The sequence below is a fragment of the Pogonomyrmex barbatus genome, unplaced genomic scaffold (assembly GCF_055798465.1).
Source record: "Pogonomyrmex barbatus isolate J1 unplaced genomic scaffold, ASM5579846v1 scaffold23, whole genome shotgun sequence".
In the NCBI taxonomy this organism is placed as follows: Eukaryota; Metazoa; Arthropoda; class Insecta; order Hymenoptera; family Formicidae; genus Pogonomyrmex; species Pogonomyrmex barbatus.
The window spans coordinates 769006-784424 of NW_028297120.1; the positions used below are offsets into that span (position 1 = coordinate 769006).

The 15419-nt window shown below is 32.5% G+C and overlaps 1 protein-coding gene across 5 annotated transcripts in view; it reads right to left on the minus strand.

Annotated features, from left to right (window-relative positions):
• The window catches only part of mtd (TLD domain-containing protein mustard), a 147895-nt gene that overhangs the window by 129904 nt on the left and 2572 nt on the right, over positions 1–15419 (minus strand). For 3 of the 5 annotated variants that reach the window (XM_089078475.1, XM_089078476.1, XM_089078474.1), the window contains exon 1: positions 2057–2245. The exons of the other annotated variants lie outside the window; for them this stretch is intronic. The gene's annotated coding sequence lies outside the window, so the exon portion shown is untranslated. Of the gene's footprint in view, positions 1–2056; positions 2246–15419 lie in introns of those variants that run through there. 5 annotated transcript variants of the gene reach the window in all.

Genomic DNA, 15419 nt, shown 5'->3' on the forward strand with positions numbered 1-15419 from the left:
GAGAGAAAGTGAATTAGAAAAGACGACACCATCCAAATGCCGTGTACAACTATTTTATGGCTAGATAAACGAAGCACGTGGATAAAACGTGCTTGTTATCGAGAGATTCGCAAGCGGCAATAAAAATGGAGCAATAAAACTATCACTAAATCTGACGAGTTATTTTTACTATAATCTTAAACAATATAATATATATATATATATATATATATATATATATGTAAAATTTATAAAAATTATATAAAATTCTTCTCTAAAATTAATAAATTTACATAATTTTTTTCATTAATTTTTATTTTGTGTTAATACAGAAATAATAAAATTTATATCCTTTTACAATATTTTTATATACATTGTTGTTAAAATATAACAATCCTATCTTTATACTCTATTAAATGTTTTACCAAATGTACTTTATATTTTCTCTGTAATCCACTATTTTAAGAGAGAGAGAGAGAGAGAGAGAGAGAGAGAGAGAAAGATAATTATAAATTTGTGAAATTCTTTAGAAAATATTAGTTGTACTGGCAGCAAATAAAAAAATTAATGAACGAAAACTCATTTAAGCCACCCAATAAATACGAATTGTCCTCGAGGGCATAATTACGTAAACTACTATTCGTTTTATATATTTAGATCAATTGCATCTCTTTTTACTTTTTTTTATCTATCGGATCTATCTCTTTTTTATTGAAACGAGACAAACGTTCATTCTCTCGAGTATTTTCCTCTCAGGACGAGGCGTACGGCTAACAAAAGTTGGCGCGCGCGCGAGTAATTACGCGATCATTATCGCCGTAATTGCCCATGTGTCAGCACATTAGAAATAAGTCAAACGACTACATTAAAAGGGGAACTACGAAAGAATTAACCGGAAGCTCCGTACGTTACGTACGATCGCGTACGCGGCATCTGGATCTAGCACGCTCGGCTTTCCCCTTCCTTCCGTCAACGCGATGCGATATTTTTCCGAGATATTCTCCTCTCGCGAGAAGAGGCGCAAAAGTTGTCGGAGAGAGAGAAAAAAAGTTTGCGCGCGGGAGTGATTATCATCTCCGTAATTGTTCATCCATGTAGGCATGGAAATCGTTTTTATCGGTCTCGTCATCGCGCGAGCGCGCGCGCGCACGCGCGCGCGCGCTCAACAGCGTGTTAATGCCTGTTTTAATCAAGGGATATCCCAGTTTCTCCGCGAGAGCCATGTTTAGAACGACCGTTTAAGATTTATCCGCGTGCACGTCAATAATAATGTCAACAGCGCGTCAATTCCCCGATGCCGATTGTTTACATTATGAAGCTTACACAGAGGACCTTCGCCTTTAACATTTATGCAGCAGGACATCCCACCGAACTACATACGTGCAGATTTTCCCTGCTAAAAAGCTCGCGATATCCACTGAGAAATAGGCTAAGATACAAAATTCCCGTCTTTTATCTCGCTATGATAATTGTCAGATGATTGAAAAATAAAATAAAATAAATCGTATCGTAATGTAATATTATGTCCGCTATTATAAACACGTCCGCTATATAAATGAAAGAAAATTTGGATTGTAAACGCGAGAGTGTTAATTTTAATGATAAATTCTCCAGCCAATTTGAATGTTCAATTAAAATGTCAAAACCCCCCCAATATCCACAAAATATTCATTATTCATGAAATATGCAGGCTTAATGTAGATAGATTTATTAAACTTAATGTAGATAGATTTACTCGCTCCGCGAATGAAACAAACAAATTTCGCGCTCTATTTAGAAAAACAAAATATTAATAATTCTGTTGTCTCCGCAAAAAAAAAAAAAAAAAAAAAAAGAAAGAAAGAAAATAAAACAAATAAAACAAATAAAACAAACGTCATACGTATCCACCTCGCGACAATCTCTGATTTCTCCACCTTGAAATTATCGCAAAGTCGACGCTGAAGAAAAACGCGTACACATTCAGCCATCCCTTTCATCTTCATCCCTACCTAATCCGTTCGACAGATTATTCGGAAGATAATTTCTCCACGTCTTTTTCTCAACAGCAAGAAACCTTATAGATTAATCAACGTACGAATAGATAATCGAGGCTGAGGGGAATCATACGCAGCGCTCCTTCCTCTCCTGTGGCTTAATCGTCGAATAAAGCCCGAGTCGAGGGATAATCGGAAACGGCAAGTGGCCTTCTCTCCGGCCTCTTTCGAGACTCCGCCACCGGGGGCGGGGAACCAAGGTTAGCTAGTCTACTACGGGTAAAGTTACTTCGAGGAACCAGAGTTAGAGTTCGAGCGAGCGCGATCGGACAAACTCCTCGCGGAAGGATCGTCGCGAGGTAACTGACGTTTCACCGATGTTCAAACGGAAGCGCGCACCCTCCAGCGGGGTAACCTTTCCCACCCCTCGGGCCGAACGCGTCACGGCCTAACCCACCCTCAGCGACCCCAGGACCGTAGCCACCCCCTCCCCCTCCGCCGGGGTGGAGACTACCACCTCCCTTCGTGTTACTCGTGTGTCTCGTCCCTCACGCCCGTCGCTCACGACGCAGATGGACGGGATCTGTTGTCGAGCTGCCAACGGAATGGACTCCTCCTCGTTTACCCGCCATTGTCTTTTACTCGTCAGTGTCGTCGTGACGGTGCATTGAGAAATTGCATCCGACGAAAGAGGAGCATCCGTTTCTCGGTACTTGCGCGAGGAGATCCTCCTTGCGAACCCGTCCCTTATTTCGTCGTAAAAACATCGTCGATATGTCATTACATCAATTCGACGATTTGTAAGACACGCTTTAAAACACCTTGTAGGAGAGCAAATTAGAAACTAGGATCGCTCTAAGGGAAAATATTTATTTAGAATAAAAAACGAGAAGTAAAAATGTTCTTCGTTCACATAAAAAAAAAGAAAAAAAAAAAAAGAAAAAAAATTAGATTCGTAAACAAGATGGGATATTACTAGATTCAAAACAGATAATTAGAACAGGAGCATATGAGCAGCATCTAAGTACTGAATTGTTTGTGCAATACGTAAAAACGATAATATTAAAAAAAAGTACATTCGGAGAAATTAAATTCGATTTGCTTTCAATATTGCGATAGACGAACGGAACGCATTTTTTTTTTTTTTTTTGGTTTTAAAAATATCTTGCTAAATCCTGTACATGGTACATGGTGAAATTTCTGTCACTGTAGTTGCGAAATACGTCATTTCAGATACGATTTCCCGCATTAGCAGATGCAACGAGTAATCGATGAAGCTTGTCGCACCAACACAAGGATAAACAACGTACGCCCGCTCATACGCGCTGATGATAAAAAAATGATACGTCACGAATGATGCGATGTGCATCAATGAGGAACAGAGTTAAATCACCTGCCTGAAATGCGAAATGGATACTTAATTCGTTCTCGATAACGCGCGATAAATCGAGTATACATCGCAGGATCGTCGCAACTTTCTCGAAGAGGGTCAGACAGCGTGGGAGGACGGTACTCGGTAGGAGGGAGGGGAGAGGGTGCGTGTAAGAGAAAGAGGGGGAGACGAAAGGACAAAAGAGAGAGAGAGAGAGAGAGAGAGAGAGAGAGAGAGAGAAAGAGGGATAGGGACAGAAAGGGCAGGAAGAGGGCGCGGTGAACGGAGAGGCCGCTGTATATAGACTGGAAAAGCCAAGAGAAGTGCGGAAGGTTGGTCGATGCCGCAAGGTCGTTCGGTATCGACGGTATCTCCCGATCCCCTCTTGCCCAAAATGCTCCCGATATCCATAATTGACGTTTCGTTACTCCGCCATCCGATTCATTGAGGGCCAGCGTGTGACAGACGCATTCCAACCAATCGGCATAAATCACATACGGCGCTCCCAAAAGGCGCAACTCCGCTCGATACTCTGTCACCTGTCGCCGTCGAGGCCAAGGTATCGATATATTCGATGATTAGGTCAGAAATAATTATTAAAACTGTGATATTTTGATAAACTTATCGAACAACGATTACCATTGTAGAAATATTATATACCTACTGTAATTGTTGTTTTTTTTTTTTTTTTTTTTTGTAAATACCAAAGGAAAATGTAAAAATCGAAATGAAACTGAAATCAAATTGACCATGATTTATACGAAGCATCCTTGGAAATTGTAACTTTTCAATATATATTTAGTTAACGAAAGATTCATGTCACCATGTCAAGATATTTAATGAAAAAAATAGTAAGGGATATAAATAATATTGGGAAGATTAAATCCAAATTAATAATTAAATATGAAAGTTTAATCCGAATCTTTGGGACTTTCTTCACTTTAACAATTAATCCCGACTGCGTACCTGTTACTCTAATTCCGTCCTAAGATAAGATTCTAATGTCAATCTCGAATCTGATGTTTCAAGTAGGTAACTCGGTACTGGAAAGTTCATCAGCTGATCAGCCGATCGATGTCACGCGTGGTTAGATAATCGCGTTTATTAAAAAGTCATATTATCACAACATCACGGTTCGCAACCAACTAACAAAGTCCGTCGCTATCTATTAATAGCGAAATCTATCGCTGTAATTATTACTCTCGCATTATTATCGTAACGTGCATATACCTCTGTCAATGTCAGTTTATCCGTAACCCCGTGGCACGAACTGTGAGAACATATTATTGATGTGTAATCCAAGGCATGCCGAATGTTAGAGACAAATCGCAATACAGATAAACGCATATGTAATGGCTGGCGCATAGACAAAGATAATAGATAATTTAACGAGATAATTTAACTCTCTGTATCATATTTTACATCCCTCCCCCCCCCCACACACATACACAAATTATATATATATATATATATAAAATATATATATAATATATATATATAAAATTTATATATAATATATATATATAAAATTTATATAAATATATATATATATATATATATTTATATAAATTTACACACACACACACACACACACAATATATATATATATATATATATAAATTATATAACAAATTTGACGTTGTCATGGCAAATTTTATAAATTATTATCATACAAATAGCTCAGAGAAACTTATTAAAAATAATTTCATTTTGTACAATAAAATCTAGTTTTACTAATATAACAAATTAATTTCTATGTCTATATCAAAACAATAATAACTGTAAGTACTGTAAGTACTGTAAGTACTGTAAAGCGAAATATACTTATTAGACCATTCTGCTTTAGCATTCTAAAATGAATTTCATATTTCAATTCATTTTAATAAATTTATGCATAATTCTACGCATAAATTTATTAAATAAAAATTATGAAGTTAATTTTATTTGTTTAATTAATTAATTTTAATATCGTAATAATACCAAAGTTTAGATTTCCACATGAAATACGCAGTAGCAGCAATTTTCTGGGTCAACAAAATTCTTTTTCATCGTGTGTATGCTTTATGTTGTAAATATCTGTGCATGGATATATTTCTGAAAACCTATATCGGTATATTTATTTTATAAATAAGATATTTATAAGACTAATATTAATATATGTATCCTTTAGCGATATTATCGAGTAAAGCAATCTACATACATATATTTCGTCATATGACGTTCCAATTGGAAAACAGCTGCGCGCCGTTATTGATCGTTTATCGGTCTACCATTAACCGTTGACTAATTTTAATCAACCATTGAATATGCCCCGCGAGTTTTATATAAAAGCGTATCCCACGTTTTATAGAAGACCTTGGACGTCAGTGCAACGAGAGGATATAATGAAAACATGAAGCCCGACGAATCGAAAATAGGAAAAAAAAAAACTGAAGAGTATGTTGAAACGACAAGGCCATTTTTTAATGAGAATTCAGACTTTCTTTTCTATTCCAAATCTTTTTTTTCTATTCCAAATCTGCGACTGAAAATTTGAAAATGAAACGCAATTTATAGACTGCTGTGGACTATTTCTTTTTTAATTCAGATCAAGCAGAATGAGCGCGAATAAGTGTGTACGATCGAACTTACTTTGATGAGCACCAGTATTTACGACGCCATTTTCGCGCTCATCGAATAATGTTTCATCTGTGTTATTTACGCTCGTTTGTTTAATCTGCATCCGGCTTTACTAGGTACTACATGCTGGTAAAATCATCATTTAACTCTTATTTCCCTAACAATACGAGATTAATACTACAATATAATACTTTACATAATAATATAATAACGTATCCGGGAATTAGAGGAAATAATATAATGACGTATCCGGGAATTAGAGGAAAGATCTATTATGAAAATATTGAGAGTACAGTTCTCAAATTATATGCAGTCAAAAAATTGGCCAATAATATCACTGTAAATATGTCCCGTCATGCATTATTTATTCCGAGCTCAGAAAAAAAAATTGATCCTTATTGCTCGATTGGTTTCCTTCTTCGATTTCCCCTCCGAAAGAATTGGATGTATAATATAACGAATTAATTCCGCAAATAATAAAGAAGAAGATATTCACATTTCTGGATTATATTCCGCTGTCACAACCCTCCGCTTCTCGGCTGCTCTCCTTCTCTCTCGTTCATTGATTGCTATTCCACGGCACTTACACAGCATTTACTCGTGACAACACGATTAATTATAATCGCGTGAGCAAGCATTAATCACCAAATTGTGACGATTACGCGGCACTTTGCAGCATGGTGCTCCCGGCTACGATCGCACGCACGATCGTGCGTTTTATTATTTCACGATAAAGAAAAATAACGCGAGGATATAATTATAATGCCATTCGCACGAAACTGTAATGCGTTCGACATACGCGTATCGCCACAGCCACCGAATCACCGACGAAAGATTTTTTAACGAGACACACAAACAAATTTATATTTACATCGTCGATGAATATTAAAATACGATACAAATAACGTACGAATTACTAATTAAAGATGATCTATTTCATACTCGCATACGTTCCAAAAGATTAATAACCAGAATATTGCAGGCGAGTGTAATAAAGTCAAATTAATATCCAATTAAGTGATTAAGATGCAATGGCCTAATTAAAAGTAGCTAATCAAAAGCCAGCATTGCGCCAGCATCACGACATTAAACATAATGTAATACAAAACATACGTATTGTTAATAAATAATGGATATATGTAGCTTATGTTATCTGAATTACTCGTATTCCGCCATCTTAATCATCTTAAAAAAGCAGCAGGCAAATTACGATTAAACCTTCAGAACAAAAATGTATTTAAATTCAAGTATTATGAAAGAATATTATAAAAAAATATTATAAAAAAAATTCATCGTCGCACGTAATTACCGTGGAATAATAATTTATAATTTCCATATTCATCATACCGATTGCCACTTCAAGTGGATAAATTACGCAAAATAGCTGCTTCGATGGGCAGCTGTAGTCTCGATACGTTTACGATTCGTTGATCGTGAGAATTAATTAAGATACGAGCTGATAATGGTTACTTGTTCACAAGAAATAATTACGTTTCGAGAGATAATAATGGATCGAGTCACGTCGTTATTAGCCCGCCCGAGATTCGTTGTGCGAATGGCAGTAAGGTGATTGCGCGCGTACACAATACGTCATACATTATTGTAAACAATGAGCGCCGAGCTCTGTGTTGTCAACCAATTTGTTCGTTTAACGAATATATAAATATTTTTATATATATATATATATATATATATATATATATATATATATTATCAGATAATTATTGCGCTGAATATTCGGTCCCTCGTGTTTTAAATTCGGCGGAATGAACTATTATTATGCATTTTTAATTTTGTTTAAAGAACAAATTTCGTTCCTTTTTTTAAGAACAAAAGTATTAAAATCACGAAATGATTTATTAACGGCAAATTCACGCATTCTCATTAACTTTTTCCAAATTTTTAATTTCACTCCGAGCAAAATGAAATCGTGTGTAATTTTAGTAAATTAATAAATTAAATGAAATTATCACACAAAAAATATAGAGATTTGTTATTTAATTTTAACAAAAAAACACTTTTTTATATAATAATATTTAATTACACAATTTCATTTTTTTCAAAAGATAAAGATTTAAGAAGGAAACAATATTTTATAATTTCTTTGTTTTCCATAAACACGAAAATAATTTTAATTTTTCAAATTTAACGTTAAATTTAATAAGAAAAATCATTCAACTATCAAATAAAATTTAAAAAAGATGATTAAAAGAGTCATATGCATATAATAATTAAAATTTACTGTTTTTGTAATTAGTGTCGAGACATCAATTGATTATTATAATATGTAATGTCTACGTTATAAAAAATATTACATAAAAGAGAAAATCGTATTAACTAATGAAAATCAATAAAAAATGACAAATTGATAAACATGATGCACAGACCTGAACTATCATTTGATTTAGTTTTATCTAGTAATCATTTACAACTTGAAAACTACAGCAATCTCAACCTTTTTATTTTCAATTTTAATTAAAATTTCTCCAAAAGGTTAATAAAATACAAATAAATTAAACAATAATTGTAAGATATTCTATATTTCTTTGATAATATTTTTTTTTTATAGTAGTTTTTTTTTCATATACGATGGCTGAAACCTCATAAATTTCTTATTCAATCAACAACGAATGCATGTTTAGGGTTTCGTATTGATATATATCCTAAAGGCAAATATATCCTAAAGGCAATGGAAAATTCTAAAAACTACACCACTAAGTAATGATCGATATGTACCATCCCCAATATTATTCTTCCTAAAGTAAAATAGATTTATTCAATAATAATTTATTCTGTTTTCCATGATTTGGTCTCGTTCGTTTAGCTTTATATACATAAAGTATATAAAGCTAAAATAAGTAATATTTAATTTATAAAATATTTGATGTACATATTTAAGACTCCTGTTAGTTTACTGCAGCTATCTTATGACGTCAGAAGCGAAAAAATACGTAAAAATTCTTACAAAATATATTAAAATAGAAATGTTTTTCGAGAGTAAAATAACGTTCGCATTCGATAAAACAGACTTGTAAAATATACTAAAAACTCTCTTTTTGTTCTGGTAATTAATAACTAATCATAATTTGAAAAGTGAACTGCGCCTAATCAAGAAGAAAACCATAATTCAATTCTGTATGTATTATTTACTGATTAACGGACAGAAGAGTTTTTGACATATTTTACAAGTCTGTCCTATTGAAAATGTTTGTATTTTGTCGAGAAACATTCCAATTTATTTTGCAAGAATTTTTTATCGCCTATTTTCTCGCGTCTGATGATATAACTTACGATGGCTGCAAATGAATCAGCATGAGCCTTAAAGTGATCTTGCACACAAACTGTAAATAAACTCGATCCATTTCAGCTTCGAATATCACATACAATAATTAAAATAGTTTTTATCGAATAATCAATCGCGATGATGGAAAATAAATGTTAATACGGATAATCGGAGTTGATTATAATTGTCACGGACAAGATCGTTCGAAAAAAAAAAAGAAAAAAAAAACGCGCGCACTGGGAAGATACACTTTATTTTTAGAAAAGCGAATGCACCTTATCTCATTGTAAAAACATTCCTACATGACACACGTGACACTCCTGGGGCTGCATATAATCAGCCATGGGCCGCGCGTGCATATGTATCTAAGCAAACATGAACTAAAATACACCATCGCAAACACGCATCAGCACGAGACAGGATGCCACGGACAAAACGCGTGTCTTATCTCGGTCTCTCCTTTTGTTCCGAATCCCCTTTTGTCATAATCTTAGCGATTACGTTTTCAATAATAAACCATTCAAGAAGATTTCCAAAGCGGTTGAAAACTTTAAACGAAAAAAATGGCACAGAACGATGAGAAATTAGGAAAGAAACTGGATTAACGGCAAAGATGAAATTATATATGAAAATTGGAAATGGTTAAAATATTAATAATTATCTCAAAATCGATATTGCGATATTTTGATCCATTTTTATTTCAAAGCTCCGGTTAATATTTACATTTTTCATTATGTGTAATTTATATATATATATATATACACGAAATATTTTTTTTTTTTTTAATAAAATTCTTCTCACAATCAGTTTAAATTGATTCGATAATTATTACACACGTTAATCCGTCGAATGTAAAATAAACGGAATGGCACATAATGAAAAATCGCATTCTTCTATATGTCGATCCATCGTGCGTCTCTCGGATACGATAAAAATGTATTTGTCCATCCGACATGATGTCGATAAATCGAAGAAATCGGGAATAGGTACTTATAGCATATAGCAGAAATGAATATAATTTCAATATAAATTTTTTCGGAGCTATACTGGAGCTTGCGCTAATTATTGCAACTGCGGCAAAATATAAATATTATTTCATGCATTTGCGATCAAAATACTATAAAATCTCAAGCCTTCATTTTAATAAAATAATAACACAATAATATTTTTTGCAATTGCCAATACAATTCGCCAATTGGTCAAAACTTCGCTGAAAATAAAATGTGCAAATTAACAAAATTTCTCTTTTGTTCGTTACTTATTAAATAATATGAACAGTGAAAATTCGAATTCTTAAACTTAAATATAGCTTTATTCATTTAGAAAAAATAAACATAAATCCAATTATTTTTTTCCTTCGACATATTTTACATAAAAAACAATCTAGTTTCAATTAATTAATTTGACATAAATCTTAATCTTTTTCTGCCACTCTATCTTTTTAGCGAAACTACGGAAAAGCAGATTATCAAACGGAATTATAATTAAACCATGTGAAAGCAAAGAAGCTTTAGACTCCATCTTTTCCAGGTGACGTCAAACGCATGCAATAAACGCTATTATGCGCCGAACTTCAACGCCGCTGCTAAATTAAAAATTGCATAATTTAAACAACACTCGGTTGGTCCGTCGAAATAATCATTACAATGCATACTTATAGCAAGACGATAAAATATTTATTAATATTTCCATTTGTCAACAAATCGTATACGCGATTGTCTATTGCTAACATATTTAAATATCACCATCAAATTCTATATACTCATGTCTTTTGTTCACGCCATTAGATTAGTATGTACAAACAACGTAATAATTTAGATAAGAAGCCCCACACGCGTGTTCAAGTTAAAACTTCAAGATAAAGAGTTTTCCATTTTAAATGTTTTTTAAGCGTAAACACAATGAAAAGTTAATACAATAAATTGTTCGTCACGTCTAATTTTCTTCGCAAAAATACACGAAGAAATATAAAATAAAAATGTTGCACTTATTTCATTCTGTTTATTATGATAATTTTCTCTATGTGTTGTTATTCTATCGACTCTTTTAAATTAAATAATCCATTGTTCCCACAATGTCTTCCAAATTAGAAATTGTTAATCATCGCTGTAATCAGGATGTAATGAAAATTTACTGGTTTCTCTGATAAGCAATGGCGGAAACAGATTAATTATGTCAGTCGTAATTAATATGTATGTCAGTTCTACAAGATAGATAATGTGAACAAAAAGAACAAAATTTATTGACGGTCTTGACATCTTTACTCTTCATGACAGAACACACGTGCGGAGTTTCTACAAGACAATCTCATTTTGCAAGCACGTATTAAGATGACGTCTATACATTATAAATATAACTAAATAAAGCTTAAAGTAAAAAGAACTTATTACAAAAATAATGCCCACAAGAAATTCCCTTATTTAAATTATCACGTTTTTTTATCTCTTATTAATCCTTATTATACAGATATAAAAGACTGTATATAGACTGTAGTTGCGAATGTTGATATTGAGTCCAAAGAATCTAAAGAAAAAGATGACAAATGCTTAAACTTATAATAATAACAATAATAACAATAACAATAATAATAATAATAATAATAATAATTTATAATAAATCGATATCGATAACATATTGAAAATTAACCACACGAAGAATTTCAAATGTTAATAAAGTAAAATAAATAAGAATAAATTAAAAGATATTAATATTAATAATTAATGACAATTAATAAATTATTAATAAATATTTAATTATATTATTAAATTGAATATTCATACAAATATAATTAAATTACATATTTCGAAATATGATAAATATTACGCGAGACAACAATATTTCGAAGGATGAAGATGCAGAATCGGATGTGTTCCTAATTATTATATGATTAAATGCAATTGTGTATTCGCGACGACGGACTTCTAGAGTTTGTTCGACCTCTACGACACAGGAATCGAACATGGAAACATCCCTTGGTTCTCAATATTTCATCGTGGGACACCCGGTATATACCACATGTCTCGGTATCGTATACATCTTCCGAGGAATCTAGCCCAAATATCGACCGCTGCATAAAGTCCAACTTGTACAGCGTGATATGTAATTCGATTCGAGATATATATATATATATATATATATATATATATATATAATATATATTAGGTAAATCAAGCGATTGGTAAATCAAGCTTTCTACTCGTATGAATTTGAAAGGAAATCGAAGTATCGTCAAGTATCACACATATCTATCTATCTATATATATATATATATATATATATATATATATATATATATAGAATATGTGTGTGTGTGTGTGTGTGTGTGTGTGTGTGTGTGTGTGTGTGTGTGTGTGTGTGTGTGTGTGTGTGTGTGTGTCATAATACTTGACGATACTTCGATTTCCTTTCAAATTCATACGAGCAGAAAGCTTGATTTACCTAATCGATAAATAATCCTCCTATCCATCCAGATACAAATTCTACGGGAACTCTTATCGATTTATCATAAACAAAGCACGCCGCTTTAATGTACTTTTAGTAATCTTGTAGCTTAATAATTTCATAATTAAAACGTCAAGCGATCGATAGATCGAAATTAATCGAGTTGACGAAAAATCCGCCGGCCTTGCACTCCATTGACGGCAGTTTAAACAGTTTATACAGTTAACACGTACGTATCTAAATACACTGAAATCAGTTCGGGGGTTAGTCGGCAAATATTATATAAAATATAATATCGAATTATTTTGACGGTTGCATTTGTTACGGTAAACTATCCATCGACAAATATCGCGATATCGTGTATCACCGTCGGTGATATATAGGTACGCAACAAAAGTTCCGAAAGTATTCGGAAAATGACATTCACAATGAAACATCATTTCAAAAGGCTACATTATCACGTTCGTGTGTGTGTGTGTGTGTGTGTGTGTGTGTGTGTCTGTGTGTGTGTGTGTGTGTGTGTGTGTGTAAGCTATATACGGAAAAATGCGCGTCTACGAACCACTGAACACGACTACCACCATGGCCGTAGCAAAGGTTGGGTTCGGGGTGTGCCTTGCACATCTATGTGCATTACATCCTTCCATTACCAGGGCTTGTTATAAATTACCGCTATTATTGATAAGACTAAAGAGAAAATGTATGTAGTTAGAAAAGATAAAACTCAATAAGCACAAAGTCGATCTAAATCTACTGGACGAATAAAAATGCGTGAGTTGCTAATCCGCCATTATGTTTTTATACTACCGTTGTGCTACTGAAAAATCTGAACATACTGCGATCTTTGTTTATACAAAATTCACTGTTACTGTCATGCCATGAAATATTAATAGTGCTTATATTATAGTTATAGTATATATTTTTAGCTCTGCTATATATATTTTTAAAGTCAAATTAATTAATTTTATAAAATAAAAAGTAAAGAAAGTTGATTAAAATTATACATACATAAAATACACTCTGAAACTTAAAAGATGATGATGACAAAAAGTTGATCAGTTTGGCTTTCGAAAAACTCATTCATAGCTCTTTAAAAGCCAAAAGTTTTCATTCATTCATTCATTCGTTTCTATTTTATGCACACAGAAAAAAAATTAGTCTTGAGCCAAGACAAATATTCTCATATATAAGGCAGAATATTATAATCTTTTTCAAAATATTTCATATAATGATGCAAGTATCACTCTTGCTCAGCTCAAGACTAAAAATCTTTTATATGAAAAAAATTATAATATTTTTACTTGTATATGAGAATATCTGTACTTCATCAATATAAATTCAATCAAATCAGGACCAAAATTTTTTTAAAAAGATTGTAATATTCTTACTTATATAGATGAGATGAGATTATGAGAATATAGTTTTGATTAAAGATTAATTTTTTTTTCTATTTCCCACTGTTGCTTCGGGTACTTTTTTAACCAACAATCTGCACCGGTCCTGCACGCGAGTAAGTACCCATAATTTTACGCTCATTACGTGGGCGTAGAAAGACCGTGATCTTTGCGAGGACGTTTCCAAGCAGTTTTCAACAAGAGGCGCCTGTGCAGAGATCCGAGGCGCTTTTCAAATTCCTGATCCGTCGAAATTTATACGCAATCATTATGATTAAATCGATAATCAGACAACATTTGTAATTTTATATTATATATACAATTTTTGTTATATACGCCGAAAAAGCTATTCCAAGAACATCAATCGAACGTAACTGGAGTTTATTGAATTTATTTTCAATTTTATTCCTAATAAGCGACGAAGTTGGAATAATCTAAATAACTACGTTTCCGTGAAGTCGACTTGATTAAAATATATTCATAAATTTTCACTAATATATCAAATATTATTTTTATATTTATTGATAGTACCGATTTACTAATTTGATATCTAACACCAAATATCTTACCAACAAAAAATATTTCGTCAATTCTAATTTTTCATCATTTACTGATTGAGCGAAATAATGAAAGCTTATCAACTAGAATTACTTTTGCAAATGAAGTGCCGCTTATATATCATACATTTAAAAATAGCTTATCATCAGCACTTAACGTATAATATCGGTTAATTATAATATTGATTGGCATTTGAATGTAAAAACGTGCATGACGACATTCCGATTCTTTTAACTGTATATTATATATATATATATATATATATATTAATATTCGTATTAATATTCGTAGAAATACTGATCAGACTAAGCCGTTCAAGAATATTTTCTTTTGTGTATCATTGCACAGAAAAAAAATTAATTTTAAATTAAAATTATATATATTCTCATAACATAAACAAAAATATTACAATCTTCTTAGAAAAATGTTAATATTGATACAAATATAGATATTTTAAGCAAGAATATTATAATTTCATATAGAAGATTTTTAAGTCTCCTGACTAGTCACCGCGGCTATATTGGAATCGTGATAGGCGAGAAATGACACAATAAAGTTTTGCAAATAAAGAGATATTTCACTAAAATAACATATATGGCTTTAAGAAATGACAGAATAAAGTTTATAAGGATAGTTTTGCAAATAAAGAGATATTTCACTAAAATAACATATACGGCTTTAAGACACTTGTGAAAATGGGCGGCTGCTATCCTTTCCCTTCCTGATAGTCAATAAATAGCTGTAAAAGGCACGTGAAATGAAGCTTGTTCAGGCAGAAAACACACGATTTGACACAG